This window comes from Gallus gallus, chromosome 11 (genome assembly GCF_016699485.2).
Source record: "Gallus gallus isolate bGalGal1 chromosome 11, bGalGal1.mat.broiler.GRCg7b, whole genome shotgun sequence".
Lineage (NCBI taxonomy): Eukaryota > Metazoa > Chordata > Aves > Galliformes > Phasianidae > Gallus > Gallus gallus.
This window is the reverse complement of record NC_052542.1, coordinates 17,927,549-17,945,643: the sequence shown is the minus strand read 5'-3', so window position 1 is coordinate 17,945,643 and position 18,095 is coordinate 17,927,549. Positions and strand designations below refer to the sequence as shown.

The following is an 18,095-nucleotide window of genomic DNA, read 5'->3' as shown; positions in this document are numbered from 1 at the left end:
TCCCCATGCAGGGAGGAGGCAATGGGATTAGCAAAGTGAAGCAAAATGCCAGCAGATGATCTATTTTTTAACCTCCCTTTTTCCCTCCCCCCCCCCCCCTTCCTCTCCCTGCTGCTGTAGGTTTCCCGGAGCTTACAGTAGTTGTGTGTGTATGTGTGTGTGCACAGTTTTTTTTGTCTCTTTTAAACTCCCTCTGACTACTGCTCACAATTCAAAGGAAATCTGGGAAACCAAATTCTCAGCTCTCCAAAGCAGCGAATGGAAAGTCACTTAAAGGGACGCCTGCCTTAAAGCGGCCGCGGAGACTTTACTTTCGCCTTGAAGAATAAAAGGGGTGCACCTCCCCTTCTTGCCCTGAGCGCCCCAATCTCTGTTGGCTCCTGGGGACAGCTGAGGTGTCCCCAGCCTGGAGGTGTTGGTTGGGCACAGAGTGTCCCCCATGGCCACCCATCCCTGGGGGCACCCACAGGAAGGGGTGGCAGCCCCATGGGGACCTGACCCCAAATCCCACCTCTGCAGGGATTCAGCTCTGTGAGTCCCCCCGGGGGGAGGTGGCCCCAGCACCGGGAGAAGGGTTAAAAGGGAAAATAATGAGAAGGGGGGAAAAAAAAAAAAAGAGGAGAAGGAGGAAAGGAAGGACTGACATCAAAGGCAACTTCTCTGCTCGGCAGATGAGCAGATCCATCCTCACTTCATATTTTTTGCAGATGAACTCGGGGCGGAGGGGGCGGGTTAACCCTTTATCTCCCGGTGTGGCAGTGACAGGGACACACTGAGTTCAGTGTCCCAGGAGTGCATCCCCTCCCCGGCCACAAACTGGGGATGACTTTTACCTCGGGGGGGGGGGGGAGGCTGGGAAGGGACTGGCAAAGCTTTTTCTTTTGAAAGGTTGGGGATGGCACATCCAGCCCGGATACTTTGCAGCCCAGCAGCATCGCTTTTTAAGCTGACAATCCGTGTTGAGTCATTGAATGAGCAAAAAGGGGGCGAAAAGTTGTGTTAAAGGGATACTGCAGAAAGAAGCCAACCCCAGGAAAGCGCCAGAGCCGGGTATTAAAACCCCACAAGTGACATGTGGCAAACAGCACGCTCTGCTTCCCACCCCGTCCTTCCACCAAACAAAAATAATATTGACATGGCAAGCCCTAAATGACAAAAGGGTGTTTACTCACCTCATTATAGGGCGGCCGGAGGGGAGGGCTGCATTCTCCTCAGCTGGAAATTAAAAAGTCGGGGGATGAAGAGCTGCCGTCTCACCCCGTGCAGCTCCTCCGTAATCTGGGTATAAAAAGAGAAGTCTTCATTACTGACCGCAGGCACGGAGCTGCTCACGCCCCCTCCGTGTGCACAGCCAGTAGTGCACAGAAGTTGGGCGATGGAGAAAGAGAGGAGCGCAGATTGATCTGCAGCTCTGGTGGGGAGAGGGAGAGGGATAAAGAATGGGGGGGGGGAAAGAGGGGGGGGAAAGGGGGGAAAAAGGGGGGAAAAGGGGGGGATAAGGAAAAAAGGGGGTGAAAGGAAAAAAATGAGAAAAAGTGGGGGAAGGAAAAAATGGGGGAAGAAAGGGGGAAGGAAAAAAGGGGGGGAAAGAAAAATAGAAATAAAAAGGGGGAAAAGGAAAAAAGAAAAAAAATGGGGAAAGAGGGGGGAAAGGGGGAAAGGAAGAAAAAAGGAAAAAAAGGGGGGGAAAGGGAAAAAAGGGAAAAAGGGGGAAAAAGGAAAAAAAAGAGGAAAAGAAGTGGAAAAAATAGGGGAAAAGGGGAAAAAGGGGGAAAAAAGGAGAAAACGGAGAAAAGGGGAGGGAAGGGGAAAAAAGAAAAAAAGGAAAAATGGGGGGAAAAGGGAAAAATAGAGAAAAGGGGGAAAAAGTAAAGAATGAAAGGGCAATGGATAAAGGGGAAAAAGGGAGGAAAAGGGGGGGAAAAGAAAAAAGGAAAACAAAAAGAAAAGAGGAGAAAAAAGGGGAAAATGGGAGAAAAGGGGAAAAATGAAAGAAAATGGGAAATAAAGTGGGAAAAGGAAGAAAAAAGGAAAAAAGTAGGAAAATGGAAAAAAGAGAAATGAGGGAAAAGGGGAAAAAAGGAGGAAAAAGGGGAACAAAGAAAAAGAAGGAGAAGAAAGGAAAACAGAAAGAAAAGGAGAAAGGGGAAGAAATGAGAAAAAGGATAAAGAATGAAAAAGGGAATTAAAGGGGGAAAAAGAGGGAAAGGGGAAAAGGGATAAGGGGAACAAGGGGTGAAAGAGGGAAAGTGGGGGAAGGGGAAAAAGAAAAAAAGCAGGAAAAGGGAAAAAGAAAAAGGAAAAACAGGAAGAGGAAAAAGTTTCTAAAAGAGAAAGGGAAAAAAGAAAAAAAGGAAAAAAAGAAAAAAGGGGGGAAGAAGGGAAGAAAAGAGGAAAATAAGTGGAAAGAAAAGAAAAAAAGAGGAAAAAAACAGAAAACAAAACTGCTTTTGCTCTGAATATGGCATGGGATGAAAAGTGGCTGTGGAGTTTCTGAGGGGTGACAGAGGTGGGCATGTGCTCTATGTATAAGAAAATGCACCCAGGGAACCTCAGCCAAAGCCTTCATGAAAAGGGCTGCTGCCAACTATCGGCTCATGGGTTGCATTTTCAGGGCTTTGCTGGCCCAGCAGCTCCTGGGGCAGCTGCTGCCAGAGGGGGAGAGCTGTCAGCACGGGGTTACAGCACTGCAGGTACCTCCCAGTTACACCCCAGTGCACCCACAGCCACCCCAGGGTCAACGCAGCAGGGTCAGGGCTGATGGCAGCAGGATCAGGCCTGGCCCTATGGCTTGCAGGGGAAATTCAGCTCAAAATAATGCCAAAAAAGCACTACCCAGTTTGTAGGGATCAAAGGCTGAGGGGTTTTGCTCTGTTCTGCCATGGAGATGCCAAGCGGGGTGACCCAGCAATTCCCATTGGCACCGTCCCATGGCGCCCATCCTTTCTGCAGCATGAAGAATTGGCTGCTATTCCATCCCGGCCAGCAGGCAGGATTGCAATAACCCCCCCTGACCCACATCCATGCAGCCCTATGAGAGCACACACCCCTTTGCAGCACCAAACGCACTGCACGGGTTTGCAGGGAGCGGTGGCGGTGCTCCAACAGCGTTGGGTGTTGTTTGCAAATAAAGCTCACGTGGGTTGGAATTGCTCCTATTTACCATCATTCTCTTTCTCCCCCCTCCTTTTTTTTTTGGGCTTTTGCTTTCCAAAAGTGGCTTTTTGGGAAAGCATCCCCAGCATCAGCTCTGCTGCAGGTGGTGCCCATACATCCATGGGATGCCCTGTTCCAAGAATGAGGGTGCTGCTGCGCCAACCCTTAGAGGGTCTATTTGAGGAATACCACCACAAAGCACGACACAAATCCCAAGAAGAACACCCCATGCAGAAAGAGGGAGGAAAGAAGGAAGAATTTTAGGGAATGAGGTTATTCCTGAGGAACTTCCCCGAGCTCTATGGACTGAATGCATTCTTGCAGCATGTCTCCACTCAAGGTCCTTTTTAGGAGCCTCGTTTGCAGGCAAAACAATGCCTTTCAAAATACATGCTGTATTCATAGATTTGTTTTGAATCCACTAACATGAAACCACTTATATAATTGTCGCACGGCAAACATCTCATTATGCAGCATAGAAGGAATGGTTCGCTTCGTGTCCCCCCGTCTCCGAGCCCTGTGCTTTTAGCCTTGGCCAAGATGTTTCTCGTGTGACATAAATCAAAGCCAGGTGCATCTTGCTACGTGGAATACTTTGCTAATAAACACTGCTTAAAACAGATATGTGCCTGTGCCCAAATACAACCCAGCCCATCCTTGGGAGGAGCTGGGATTTGCTTTTTGCTCACGAAGAGAGGTTTTCCCCCAGCAGTGCTGATGACCCCATCTTGTCTGATATAAAAGACAGAGGGAGGTCTGGTTTGCAGGAGGGATGGGGCGAGAACAGAGCTCAGGTCTGAGCACAGCACCCATCGTGGGTGTCTGATCCCAGTGTGAACCCCCAGCCCAGATGTGCACAGCACCGCTGCCTGGGATGGCCCCAGGAAAGGTGCTGAGGATCTGAGCTCACGGCTGGCAGCAATGCAGCAGCATTGCTTATCCTTGCCATTAGCTTCGTCTTTATTTCAGGCTTCTTGAAACCACAACCCAAGCGGCAGGGAAAGGAGGGCTGTCCCTGCACCAAAGACATCAGGAGTGGCAGCTCCAGATCCCTCCTGGCAGCTCAGGACTGCTCTGAACGATGGCCATGCAGCCAGGTAGCAGCAAAGCACGCAGTCTGCTCCATGGGCAGAGCAGCCTGAAGAGTCAAGAATGCTATTTATTTAGTCTGCTCTATAGGGTTTCCAAGGGAGTATGGGGAGCACCTGTGGGATCCTGGGCACCATATGGTGTCGCCACTGCTGACAAAGGGCACTGCCTCTCCACCCCATCCCTGTCCCCTTCCCACCTGGGTGCTCATCATCATCATAGCCACCCATAGCCTCATATCTCCAAGGGGAAAGGACCACTGCCTCCACCTGGGACAGGGGATGGGCACTTCCAAGGCAGCAGGGCAACAGATGGGCAGCATGAAGTTAATGCTTTGCTCTGCACTGCTGGTGAAATCCTATCCCTTTTTCAGTTGGAAAACTTGTCACGTGCCATTTTGCTTCACCAGATCCTCCACAATTCCATCAGTGAGGGCAGAGGGGCAGTGGCTGCTCCATGTCCCCATGCTCCCTCTCAAAGCCCCCTGTGACCCCTCTGTGTCCAAGCACTGATTTCTCAGAATGTCATTTTCTCACTCTCTAATCTCAGTCTCTGCAGAACAGAGTGGCTCAGGGGGAAGCTGAGCGCATCAGGGTGTCCATATGCCCTCACCACCCCCAGTGTAGGGACCCCACATTGGGCACCATCAACGCCCCAAACCCATCACAGCCCAGAGTTCAAATGGGGATCTGCAGGTTGTGCGAGGGGAAACTGAGGCACAAGGCAAACGGAGCAGCACTATGAGTTGCTTTCATAGCCCGCTCTTAGGGGAAAAAATGAAGGATGATTTTGGCATTCCTGCCCTCGTGGCAAGAGCGGGGCGGCTGCGTGCACAGCCCCGATGCCAATGGGGTTGTAGCATCCCTTCCCAGCCCTTTGCAGACATTCAAGCTGGGAATCCTGCTAATGAAAGGAAAACAGAGAGGAGCTGCGGAGCGGAGGCCCAGGGTGTGGTAACTCTAGAAGGCAGCGAGGAGGCATGAATGAAACCTTTCACTGTGGTCCAGAGGAGCCCGTGGCACACGGGATTGAGGAATGCGAGGCAGGGCGAGCGCGCGGTGCGGGGTGGGAGCCACGTTCGTTAATTAATTAGCAGGACGGGATGGAGCTGCGGCACGGAGCGGGCAGCAGGATGTGTCCCAGCAGCTGGGGAAGGGGAGAAGGAGGCTCGCTTCCCAAAGGCTGAAAAGCTGTCCTTATTTTTTCCTGTAATTATGTCTCCAAGGGATCGCTAACATTTACATTTTTGTGCGAGCTGTATAGTTTATTCACGGCCCCGCGCAGCAAAGGGCTCCGCTCATAAATGGCCGTATTGATGCTCACCCTCCTATACATTGTGCTCAGTCCGTGCTGTGAATGGGCGCAGTGTGTGGGGGAATGCCTCGCCTGGTGCTGCTGGGGGAAAATCCCCGAAAAGCAGAAGGGAAGGGGGGCACAGAGATCCCTTCACACCTTCCGCCGGATTATTTCACCCCCTTTTCCCACTTCAGACATAAATCCGTCAGGAAAAAGAGGAGGAAATGATCCCTTAATGGTGCAGACGGTCCCCAGCCCTGCTCCCCTCTGCTCCGTCGCCTTCTCCTGCATCTCACCAAGAGACATCGCTCTGGGGCAGTGGGACACTGTTCACCCTCCCACGCTCTCAGACGGAGCAGTATCCTTTATCTGGAATTTCTCAGGAAGCCTCTCCTGAGCCTGAGGTCGGGAATGGCCAGCAGTTGCCCTCAGATGGCTGACAATTGCCCTTGGAGGTCATGCAGCACATGTGAGATGAGTTTGGGCAGCCTCAGGCACTCATCCACCTCTGCACACCACGTCATGCACTGCGCTGTCCCCATCTCATCCCTACAGTCCCACTTCTCAGATCCAAGGTCTACCTCCGAACTCTTATTCCTCCACGCAGGCAGCAATCCAAGTGCAAAGCCTCGCACCGGAGCAAGGAGCCCTCACTGCCCCACGTCCCTCTGTGGGGATAAGAGCATCGCCTGCAGCCAGCAGCATCCCATCCCTGCTGCCTTGCACGCTCTGAACACAAATAGTGCCCCTCTGTGCCTCCGCCACGGACACATAGATGGCATTATACTGAGCTGGCCCCAGCTCTCGGGCATAATATTTTTTTAGCAGAGGACTAAATATTTTTAACATATGCAAACATGCATGGCTGAGGCACCTTCAGAGCCGGGATGCTGAGGGTAGAACAATGTCACCTTTCTATTGCAGCACTGCCGGTCCCCGAGATGACGACCACGCAGCCTCAGAGGGATGGGGGCAAAAAGAAACGGGGGAGGTTTTGGGGGTGAATTTTGCAGGAAAAGGATCTGGATTCCTTTGAGGTGAAGGAGTGGGGATGCACAGAGCAGAGGTCTGTCTGCTGGGCACGGGTGCCCGTGCAAACATACCTGCTTGAGCTCCAGCCTTGGCCGGGAGGAAGCGTTCCTGGCTTTGAGCAAACAGAAAGGTGCCGGGTCAACTAAGTGGAGCAGAAAGTTCTGCCGTAGGTAAATAGGTCACTGTCGGCTCTCAATGGAGAGGCAAGCCTGGGGACATTCCAGCCATCCTAGGCACGTACTGCTGCCCTCCTGTCCACCTCTCTGATGGGGAAACTGAGGCACGAGTGCTGTGTGCGTTTGGCTGCTAGGATGCTGCACTGGTACCCAAGCAGAGTGAGAAGTCCAATTCAAGCCTTTAATCCGTGTGATGAACTGCATCAAGCACTGCATGCAACCCTGCTTTGTTGCTCAGCCCAGTGCTGGGATGCCCAGCTCTGCACATCCTCTTCCTTGCTAAGGGGCCCATTTGCACTGCCCCAGAGGGCTGCATTAACAAAAGTGGGAGCAGAATGCTGCCCATTGAAATGCCCCCTGCACCTGGGATGGGGCAGATGTGAACCTGGGGCACAGAGGTCCCCTCTGTTTCTGATCGCAAACCCATCCCAGCACACAGAAACGCGTTGCAAAGAAGCTATATGGGGTTGTCCCATCCAAAAGCAAGAGCCAGACTAAATAGGAATGCACGCACATATTCCTCTTGCTCCTTCTAAGCCCCCAGACATATTTTCAGCCCCAGATGGTGACGATCCCTCCACCTCTCAGGGCTGATGGGGACAAAGAAGGGACCCCAAGGTTGAACCAACTGATGCCCGCGGGACAGTACAGCCCCCACCAAGGGGATGGGTTTGGCTGCTGGTGACAGCAGCTTCCTGCAGCTGGGAGTGCAGCAGCCGACGTGAGGATTTTGCTACTTGGCTGTGCTGGCACGGCTGCGACGTGTGGACTGGGCTCACAACTCGTAGGAACGAGTCTGCTTTCAAGCTTCCTTTTCAAGTCTAATAAAAACAACCCAAGCTCGCCTTGCCTCTCCTCCTGCTGAGCCACAAAACTGCATCCATGTGCCCAGAGGGAGAAAGAGAGCAAAACCTGGTGATGCGCAGGAGCAAAATGTCACTGGGCTCCAGCAATGGGCACAGAGGGGACGGCTGCTGGTTGGCATCAGGCTGGCATGGCTCCTGCCTCACCCACCGCCAGCTTCACCACTTGGGCTTTGTTTGGTTTGGAAAGGTGTGCCATGTCTGTGAGAAGCACGATGTTCCCTCATGGCTACAATGCAGGAGGTGGTGCTGGCAGTGCCTTCACGCTCACATCCATGGTGCCTCACTGCCTCCCTTCCCTGCTCAAACACACGCTCAATCCAGAGCTCAGCACCTCAAAGGCTCGATTTTCCAGCTGTTGAGGTGCTGAAAGATTGGGATTACACCAAGAGAAAAAAAAAGAGGCATTGCAGCAATGGCTGCACCTTGCTAAAGCTTTGCTGTACCTACAGAGAGAACAGAGCATCCTGCCCTGTGCCATAGCATCAGCCCTTGTGTGTGCCACAGTGCAGGGCTGCAGCATCCCTAGGTAGAGGGAGGAAGTGCTCTTGGGTGGAAGGGACATGGGGGTGTCACACAGGTGGCTGCTGGCCTTGGCTGGAGGAAGATTCACACTTCTGTGGCTTTAGCATCACTTTGTGGCCATGGGGCTCCTGGCTCGGACCTCTGCTGTGGGGCGTCCCCAGGAAATAAGAGATAAAAGGGATCCATGTGATCATGGCTCTTGCCACCACCACAGAGGTGTTGCCACATCACCTCTTCCCACTTCTTGCTCTTCTGTGGAACAGGCTGCTCAAACGGGACGGAGAGCTTTCCATTCATTTGCAACCAACAAATTCCTGTTGGATTTTGCAGACTGGAATGAAACCTGTGGATGTCACCTGCAAAGGTGAGGAGAGCTGCTGAGCCCTCTCCTGCCTCCCAGCTGGAGCTTAATCTGCCTTCATTTATTTGCATTATGCATTCAGCAGAAATAATGGCGGAGGGAGCCCCACCTCCTCCTGCCCGACTTCAAACCAGACTCAGCTCGTAGAATCATGGCGACATGCCCCATTCCTGCAGCACTGTCCCATGGGTTTGCTGCTGGTAGTGATGCAATGAGGACCTGGGCATGGCGGAGTGGCATTGGGCACTGAGTCCCATCCCATTGCGTCCTGCTACATCAGGAGGTGCACGCTTCCCACCTGCACACACTGCCCCATAGATCCACGTGGGTCCCTTTCAACTCCAGGTATTCCATGAGATTCTTTCGTGCATTATTGCGGACACAGCAGTTCTGCCCAGATTTTGCTCCAAGGAAAAGAAGCTTTTCATACGGCTTCGAGCAACGTGTGCATTCCTAACAGAAGCCCCAGGGGAGGCTGCAGGCTGGGCGCTCCCCGCCAGGTACGCAGGAGATGAAAGGACACCTCACAATCGCCGCTCGATGCCGGATGAGTGTTTTTCCTCCAAATTATGGGAGAGGAAATTCAATATTTTCTTAGGACTTGCCTTTGCATAATAAGGACTGGTGCGGGGAGAACAATTCGGCATTCACGCGCAGTGCAAACAAACGCCTTCCGAAAGCTTCACACCTCCGAGCCCAGCCCTGCAGTGGCTCAGCAGCAACCTGTATTTGTCCCCATGGGGCTGAGACCCACTGCCAGAGCCCTCCTGAGGATTCAGAACCAAGGAGAACACACCCAAGTGACACCACCTCAATGAAGACCAATGCTGCTGCAGCCACGCAAAGCTGCCCAGGCTGCTGGAGGTGGGGAGCGCAGCCCTGTGCCCGCATCGCATCACATCAGACCCAATTTTGGGGCATCTCTCCCCAAAATACATCTCATCTCTGAGGTGTCCGTGCCCTTGCGTGAGCCCAACCTTCATCCCTAACACAGCAACAGGGGGAATGCGTGCAGCAAGGTCACCGATCAGGACGCTGAGGGGCAAAATGCACTCAGCAGGTCCATGCCCTCCCTTCACCAGTCCCTGCCTCTGCTCGTCTCCATCCTCAGCTGCTTATTCCCCCCTGCAACCCGCAGCCCTTGCTGAACAGCTGCCCTTTGCTAGTAAACAGCACTCTGCCCCAGGGCCAGCTTTCCCCGCACTAAAAGCCCACTTATTTCTGTTTGTCCTGACAAAACAGTAGCAGATTTGTGCTATAAATCCCCATTAATGGAACAATCTATGTTGGCTTGTTCCCATTAGCACTTTCCAAGAGGGAAAACCCTTGTGTGCGTGCACATGCTTGTGAGTGTGTGCACACTTCTCCCCCTTGCGAACAACAGCCAGGGCTGTAAGCTCAAGATCTCCCCTGGTAGATGCCAAAATTCAGAAGCAGAATCTAAATATTTCAAATCCTGACAAATTTAAACAGAGAAATGTCTTGTTGCATCACTTTCTAGAAGGCTTCCTTCAAACAAAAGCTGATGCTTAATCCATGCACATGCTTTCTGTGGAAATGGGGGGAGCATTTGTCCAAAGCCTTGTAAAGGCATGAATTAGCTTTCAGCACGGAGGTGAAGGAGGATTAACCCAGCATGTGTGTGAGGCCTCATCCATTGCCAGATTTCCTAAATATCCACTGGAAAGCAGTGCCCGGCCTGGCTGGTCCATGCTTTAGGAGGCGTGTGAAACCCTCAGAGGGATTTTGATTGAGGGAGAGAGCGGATCTCTGCATTTTCCAACAGCAGAGCTCCCAGCATCCTGGTGGGATGCAGCAGCCACATCCATTGCGTGAGTACCACAGCTCCGATGGACTCATTGCCTCTGCCTCACCCATGCCACGCTCCAGCTCCAGCCTCTTGATGGGGATGGGAGGGAAAAAGCACATTGGTGGTGAAGAGCTCCAGCAAACAGGGCAGGGAGGAAGCAGGAAGTCCAAAGGCATGGACAGGAGAGGTGTTCTTGCACTACCGCATCTGCTTTGGCAAAGAAGAAGAGCGCCGCTTCCTTCCTCCATCCCCTCCTCTCCTCCTCCCTCCTGCAGCTGCGTAGCCGGATGGATCTCATCCCGATGGGGCTCACCCTGCTGGGATTTATCCCGACTGATGGAACGCATCCTGACGGACCTCATCTCGACGGGACTATCTTGATAGGGCTCACCCTGCTAGGACTATCCGGACTGGGTTCATCCCGCCGGCGTTTCTCCCGCTGTATGTTCTCAAATGGCAAACAGGTGGCGATGTTGTACTCCGGGATTTCGGCTTCCAGCCCCAAAAGCCGGGTTGCATCCAGAGAGCCGCCCTCCGAGGCGGCCGGGCCGCATTGCCCGCGGTGTGCAGCGGGGAAGGCACTGCCGGCTGCTCCGGCAGAGCTCCGGCAGAGCAGAGACGTGCACTGAGCAAGGGCTTTGCACACAGCCTGTGTGCACAAAAGCACCAGTGTGGTGGAGAGGATTGTGGGGTTAACAAGTTTTCTTGCTCCCAAAGCCACTTGCAGGTGCAGTCTGCCCTGCACGGCCAGTCATCAGGTGTCCTGGGAGGAACCAGCATGACATCTCGCTGCACCCATTCCTGGAGGGAAGGCTGTGCAGGATGGTGTCCCCAAGGGATGCACCGTGAGGATCAGGGACATGGTATGGGACCAGGGACATGGGGTGGAGGTGGCAGTGCTGGGGCAGATGCTGCTGCAGAAGCCTGTGGTCACAGCCTGTCCCATGCAGCGTGTGTGATGCCACCCAGCGCCTCCACCAAAGTGTGCCCAGGCTCTGAGCTGCCATGGAACTGTGTCCTTTTTTTTTTTTTTTTTTTTTGCAGATAAATGAACCTGGAGTCTGTCTCTGAAGCACATCACTGCCCCTGTGCTGGAGCAACCTCCTGCCTCTCATCCTCTGGAAGAGGAGGTGGAAGATCATGGAGGAGCTCCTTGCCCTCTCTGCGCCTCCAGGCAGGAGATTCCCACAGTGTGGGATATGTTGAGTTGCAGAGCAGTGCCACGTTCCTACAGACTGGTGGCATTTCTTCAGCAAAGCCCCTTTGGGCACAGCTCATGGGGCACCAGCCATGCCAGGTGATGGAGAGCAGCAGCAGAAGGGCTCCCAGTGGTACCAGGCTGAAGGGCTCCATCCTGCGCCCCAGCACCATCTGTGCAGGAAAAGGTGAGCACTCCACGGAGGGGACAGACCAAAGTTCTGGGTGAATTTCATCAGGGGAGGTTGCAGCCGTGGTGGGAGGGTTGAGAAACACAGGGCAGCATCCTCAGGCTCAGCCCAGCAGGATGAAAAGTGATGGTAAAGCACAGGCTAAGAAAGTGACGCACCGCACTCATCCCCAAAGGCCCATCTTGCAGAGCAGACACGAGTCATCTAAGGTCACATCCAGACCTCTGCGGAGCTCCCACCCACCAACCCCAAACGCCATCCTCATCATACCATAGCAACCAGAACCAGCACAAAGCCAAACACGCAGCCTACGGGATGGCAAAAGTGCCTGATCCCACTCTCCCAATTCCTGCAGAGTGAAAGAGGCAGCTGACCGCCCTGAAATCCCCCTCTGCTACTCAAATCCTGAGTTTCTGCATAAAAACCCATCTCTGAACGCTGCTGGGCAAATGCCCTCCTCTTCCCTAGCTCATTGATGAATGATTTCCCTCAGCTGGTGTGGAGTCAGGATTTGGTGACCTGTCTTGCAATGGGACGGCACGAGCTATGCCAAAAGGCACATAGGAACAGCACACGGTGTTCGAACCGCCCTACAACCGAGCCTTATTAAAAACCAAACCAAACCAAAACCCCTTCAGAACAGAAACATGTAAATCCCAGCTCCTTGCTGGTGTTATCTAGCAGCCAGAGAAATGCATGCTATTTGAAACCACCATAAATATTAGGGGATGTTTGATCTCCAAGGGCCAGCGGATTTGATGTGTGGATGCTGTCATCTAGGAACGAGCAGGGAGCAGCAGACGTGCTCTACTGACTCACACCACAGAGATGTTGGGAATCAGCTGCAGTTCCCCTGTTTTCATAATCTCACGTATTTTATTTGCTTAAGGTTGTTGGTAACTGTTGCTTAGTAGTGGGCCACTGGCCCTTTAACACCTTTCTCCTCCAAGGACGGGCAGCCAAGGAGGACGGCGGGCGATTCCAGGGTGTTTCATTCCATGGGATCTATGGCAGCTCTGCTAAAGGACTTTTGGGTCCCTGGGTGCTTCGATCCTGAGCGCGATGCACTGAAACCACAGCAAAATCAGAGCAGCAGAAGAACTCCGGGCACATCTGCTGGCCATGGAGGGCTCCAGAGACCCCTAAGCCCATATCCTGGGTGGGCTGAGCTCCATTCCAGCCCTGGAGAGCACCGCCAACCCCAAGTTTTGCTGGCACCCCATTGCCTCACAGCAAACCACCGCTCTCCTGCAGTGCCCACTGCAAATTGTTGCCTTAACCAACGCTTGCTTTGGGGTGTACTGAGCAAATGTCACCCAGAGAGTGGGGGGCAGCCCAGCAAAGTTGCATAGAAGTGCATTCCTGCCCCCAGGAGACATCTGTAAGGGGTCACCAGTTTGCCCACATGCACCCACAACCAGCGTCCTGCCATGGGATGCCTGTGCACAGCTCCCGCAGACAGGACAAGGGAGAGAAGAAAGGAAGAAATCCTCTAATATCCCTTATTTTTCTCTAATTTTCCTCTCTTTTAATTACAGCCATTCTCACAACACCTCGCTCCCTGTGATGTGCCCAGGTGCAGCCGCGATGCACGAGGATGCTCCGTGCTGTGGGGACGGAGCTGCACATCCTATGTGTTCCCATCCTTCCCACCTGGATGCCAGTCCCATGGCACTGTGCAGAGCAGGGCTGGGGCACACGGGCTGGGTGTGCAGACAGAGAACTGTCGCTTTTCGGATGACTCTCCTTATGATTTTAGAGCGGTAGAGAAGGAAGCGCGCTGCTTCTGATGTAAGATTAAAAAGGAATTGCGTCGCCAGTCCCACTGGGAGTCCCTAGGCCCAAGAGATCCCGTGTTGACATTATAGGATTGAGATAATTCTAACCTCCATATGGATAAAATCGAGGGCTTTTATTTAAGGAAGCGTTACTTGAAATGAGCGCATTGCGGGAATCCACATCAGCCCAGAAGCCGGGTATCCTCAGCAGCCAAGCACATTCTCGGTGTCACAAGTTTGGACGTCGCTGTGATAGGAAAATTAAAACTACTTTGGGGCAGAAAGCACCAAATCTGGGGACCGACCTGGAGAGCGGCTGAGGATCCATGCGCGCGTGGGGCTGAGCCGTCGGCGCTGCAAAGCGATGCGGTCCTCATCGGCACTCCCTGTGCACATTGCAGGAGCTCCTCATCTTGAATGGGTTAATCCCATCTGGTTGGGAACAAAACCTCTTCTACGTGTTTTTCTTTCATTTACCACCAACAAAAACGCCTGTTTTCACCATGCGCCTTTTTGTAAATTAAACAGCGTCGTCGCGTCATCGGCTCCAGCGTAGATTTGTCTGGGGAAGAGTTACTGCCTTTAGCCCTGAGGCAGCTGCCTGACTCAAACTCCATCCTAAGTTTCTAAAGGATTCCACGAAAGCCGTTTGTACAGAAGAGGTAGGAGCTGAGCCCGTGCGCCCATAGCGCGAAACGAAAAGAACGAGAACGGTTCTGCACAGCGCCCCAAACCCAACAGATATTCTTAAAGACTCTTAAAATCGCCCACGGGTTTTCAAAGAGGGGGTGGGGATCCCCCAAACGACGGAGTGGTTTCCGTGTTCCGTTTGGTGTCCCCAGGGCAGGAGCTGCCCCAGGTGCATGCATAGGGACGGGGCATTCCCAGTGCCGAGGACACCTCGAGTGCCCGGCACCGGGGGAAGCTCTGTGGGTGCAGTCAGAGTGAGCACAGAATGCGGCCCCTTCCGATCGCCACTGCCACCGAAAAAGCCCAAACAGTCCCCTCACCCCACCCCCAGCGTTTCCCCAATCCAACCGCAACACGGCGAAACCAAATGGATTTTCCACCAGCATTCCCTCACCTTTCCCCGCGAGTCGGAAGCTGCCCTGTGCTGCCTTCCCAGTCTCTCTCTGCGCTATCTCCAGTCCTCCCGCGGCTCCAGCGGGGCTGGAAATGCCATCAGGCTCCGGCGATATCCAGGGGAGCCCCTCGCCGTCAGCCCCCGTCCACCTGCCCGCACGTTCCTGCAGCCCGGCGGTCCGGCGCGGCGTGGAGCAGGCATGAATCCGTCCCTGGTGTCTGCTGATGACTTCACTTCATTAGCATGCTCCTGATAGTTCTCTCTGACTGTCTTTTACTGACTTTAAGGCTCTGCTAATCAAAATACTGTAGCGCTTAACTATTTCCTGACTCTGGGCTTTTGTAAGACGGAGCCCCGCGGGGTAACGAAACCCAAACGGGAACAGAGATTGGGATTCGTACCCCAGCCTGGATCCGGGAGCGGTGTTTGGAGCTCTGCAGGGCAGTGTGCTCCGTCCGGCTGCACCCAGGGCGCAGTGCTGCTGTGCCGCGCGGGACCTTTAGCGCAGGCGGATGCAGAGAGGAAGGAGCCTTTCCACCTTCAGGGTGAGATTTCCCCCCGTGGAGATGGAGTGGTTTTATTTAAAGGCAGCTCAGACAGACGGAGCTGAGCAGGGTTTGGTGCACGAAGCTGTCATCCTGTGGTCACCCACGCTATGTCACCCGCGAGAAGTGCCACCGCTGCCATTGCCTTCTTGCTGGCGTGAGTAGGGACAGAGAACTTTCTGCAAAAGCAATGGGGTTTCTGGGTGAGAGGAGGGGTGTGCAAGGTGCAGACACAGAACACAGCCCCAGCAGCAGCATGCCCGACACATGGGACAGCAGCAAGGAGTGCCCAGCACTCTGGGTGCCAGCCCAAAGCTTTCTCCCTACACTTCTCACTGCTTTGGAGTCCATGTCAGGTTTTCCTTGGACAAAGAGAAACGGGAGTGAGTTTTGCAACAGTAGGATAGGGAAAAAAAAAAATAAAAGGAGAGTAAAACTACATAAGCCCATGTGCAGCTCTCCCTGGGTGCATGTGGTTGTGCACCCATGGTTGCAAACAGCCGTGTTTCTCTCTGTATAGTGTGCAGCAGTGTTTGCACACACACACACACACACACACACACACACACACACACACACACACACGTGCCATGCCCACTTTTTGCATGCAGAGTCTCTGCACATGTGGATGCTGCAGCCATGCATGTATGCAACATGTGTGTGGGTGAGGGGCTTGCATGTGTGTGCATGCACACGGGGTGGGAACACGGGGCTTAACCATTTCGCTGTCAGCTCTGAGCACTCTGCCGCCTGGAAATGAGGCAGAATCTCTGCGCCTGCGCTCTCACCCAATTAACACCCTCTCGCCCTAACGAGAAAACCAGCCCCAAATAGCTTTTAATAAAGGCCTGCTGTGCGCCGGGTGTTGGAGCGCAGAGCTGCCGTCGCAGGAGCAGCTGTGGGGTCCGGCGGGTTGGAGGCCTGATTCATACCCAGCAAAATGAGGTCAGGAGCGGATGAGTCTCCGAATGTTCATTTCTTCGCACAGGAGGTGACCCACATTTTTTGCGGCTGATTCACGGCTCAGCTGCAGACACGGCTATCTTTAGCCCTGGGGAGGGACGCGGAGAGGCCGTGCACCGCTGCCAGCCCCCGGCCCTTCCACAAGAGCCTTCTGGGGGCAATTATTTCTATAATTTTATATGTAGATATATATATCCACCTCCCCCTGCTTCCTACAACTTCTGTTGGAAGAGAGCAAGACCACGTGCAGCTTTCCTGCAGAGCTGGAAGGAGAAATGCTGCCCCAGCTGCGGGGAGATGGGCGCATCCCTGTGCACTGTGTACCACCGGGTGCCCACCCATTGCAGCCCCTTTCTGGGACCTGCTGGACTCCAGCCCAGCCACAGAGGGACAGGAAATGGGGACTCGGGGCCCCAACACCCTGTTGTACCGGTGGGGCCACGTGGGCTGACAGGACCAGGGATTGTCAACACCAGTCTTACCATCATCAGCAGGATGGAGACCGGTGGCTGTGTGGTCATCGGGGCCCCCCCAGAAGAGGAGGGCTCTGTTTATGCTGATAAGGACAAAGGATGCTAAACAAAGCTGCTTTCTGCTCCAGCTGGGCCCAGCATGGCTCTCCAGCACTTTCCTGTGCAAAGGAAGGAGCTGTTGCAGTTGTGGCCGCATCCAGCACCCAGAGCGCAGTTGCACGAACGATAACATTTTAGCAATGTTTATCCTTCTCCTTCAGGGAGGGATCTTTCTTTATCTGTTTTCAGAGCCCTAAAGCACATGTTTACTTTTTGCAGTGAGCAAAGTCTCCAGCGCTGGTGCAGGAGAGCCTGAAGCACGGGTGTGAGGGTGATCCTGTGCTTAAAGGGCTAAAAATGACTTGGCTTTATTTTTTAAGCAAGACACAGCAAACAAACAGTCTCTGGCCCTGTCCCATGACAGCAGTGCACGCGGAGGGTTGCTCCCTATGAGCACCTCCCTCCCTGGGCAGAGCCTTGCAGGGAGGGTGGTCCCAAATGGCCCAATCCTAACCGCTGTCAGTCAAATCACAGAAACACAGAAGGAATCGTGGAATCATAGGATGGTTGGGTTGGAAGGGACCTCAACGATCCTCAAGCTCCAACCTCCTGCCATGGGTTGGTTGCCTCCCACCAGATCTGGATGCCCATGGCCCCATCCAACTTGGATTTGGGCACCTCCAAGGATGGGGAATCCACAACGCTCAGCACAATTTTTGGTTTCTCCCACTGGTTTGTGTTGAAAACAAGTAGCTCCGAGCAGTTCCCTTACTAATGTCACCAAGCACAGCCTCACACATAACCATGGGAGAAAGCATCATACACATCCAGATTACACCTGTAGCACAACCACTGAAATGCAAATCTTGCTTTGCTTGAGAGCTGGCATGAGTTGGCAAGGAGGGGAGATTTAAATCTCTTCCTGTCTTATTTAATGCATGAACACCAGTCTGGCAGACTAAGATGGTGGGTGCTCCCCATCCATCCCCTGGCCCCTTCCCTCCGCCTATACAGTAGAGCATGACTCATCTATTTCATAACAAACACGAGTTGGGTAAAACAAAAAAAAATATCCCCAAACCCAGCAGCACATGCTTTCTTAAATAATAAACATATAAAAAAGTTAATTAAATCATGCTTTTTGACTGAGAATGATGGGAAAATACTTTCGCACAATGCTGAACTCAACACAGCTTGCTTTTTTTAAAGTCTTCTTGCAGCCAAATAGATGCAAAGACCAAGAAAGATGTGGGGCACGCACTGTGCAAGCGCTGTAAACCAAACAGCCTCTTCCTTCTGCAGGAAAGCATCTTCTGCTCTAAGGGAGGATGCCAGATGACTTAATGTGCCACAAACATCTCTCCGAATGAGTCTGTAGTAAGCATAGATATGAGACCCAGATGTTGACCACAGCCCCACCAGCAATTAAAAGAAGAGATCCAAAGCTGAAGGCTCCTGGTGCCTCTCAGACACGATAGCAGCCCCAGCAAGACCAATGCCCTTGCTTTAAACAAGCA

The 18,095-nt window shown here is 53.2% G+C and overlaps 1 protein-coding gene across 6 annotated transcripts in view; it reads right to left on the bottom strand.

The window, feature by feature from the left end:
* Positions 1-18,095, bottom strand: part of ZNF469 (zinc finger protein 469) — a 134,192-nt gene that overhangs the window by 37,148 nt on the left and 78,949 nt on the right. For 4 of the 6 annotated variants that reach the window (XM_040707269.2, XM_040707267.2, XM_040707266.2 and 1 more), the window contains one exon: positions 1,173-1,278. The gene's annotated coding sequence lies outside the window, so the exon portion shown is untranslated. Of the gene's footprint in view, positions 1-1,172; positions 1,279-14,558; positions 14,813-18,095 lie in introns of those variants that run through there. The other 2 variants (XM_004944285.5, XM_046899627.1) reach the window with 1 other exon arrangement.